Source organism: Etheostoma spectabile, chromosome 23 (assembly GCF_008692095.1).
Source record: "Etheostoma spectabile isolate EspeVRDwgs_2016 chromosome 23, UIUC_Espe_1.0, whole genome shotgun sequence".
NCBI lineage: Eukaryota > Metazoa > Chordata > Actinopteri > Perciformes > Percidae > Etheostoma > Etheostoma spectabile.
Genome location: NC_045755.1, coordinates 17,315,282 through 17,315,640, shown reverse-complemented (window position 1 = coordinate 17,315,640; position 359 = coordinate 17,315,282). Strand labels below are relative to the sequence as shown.

General features: G+C 41.2%; 1 protein-coding gene across 1 annotated transcript in view; it reads left to right on the top strand.

The window, feature by feature from the left end:
* The window catches only part of pah (phenylalanine hydroxylase), a 15,382-nt gene that overhangs the window by 8,389 nt on the left and 6,634 nt on the right, over window positions 1-359 (top strand). The window lies entirely within an intron of this gene.

The window sequence follows — 359 nt, the reverse complement described above, 5'->3', positions numbered from 1 at the left end:
CATACAAACTTGGAAAAAAAACTATCCATGCTGTTTTGAGTGGAATACAGGTTTCCTAAATGTGTCCTCTGTCTTCCGTTTCCGGGTGATCTGTTTAAAATCTGCACGGCTTTCTACGTCACTAGCCGAGACAAGGTGGCTAACCGTTCAATTAAATTTTATTTGTAGTATCAATTCATAACAAGAGTTATCTCAAGACACTTTAACAGATCTTTACAGGTCTAGACCACTCTAGACCACATAATTTACAAGGACCCAACAGTTCTAGTAGTTCCCTCCAGAGCAGGCAACAGTGCAACAGTGGCAAGGAAAAAACTCTCTTTTAGGAAGAAACCTGGGACAGACCCAGGCTCTTGGTA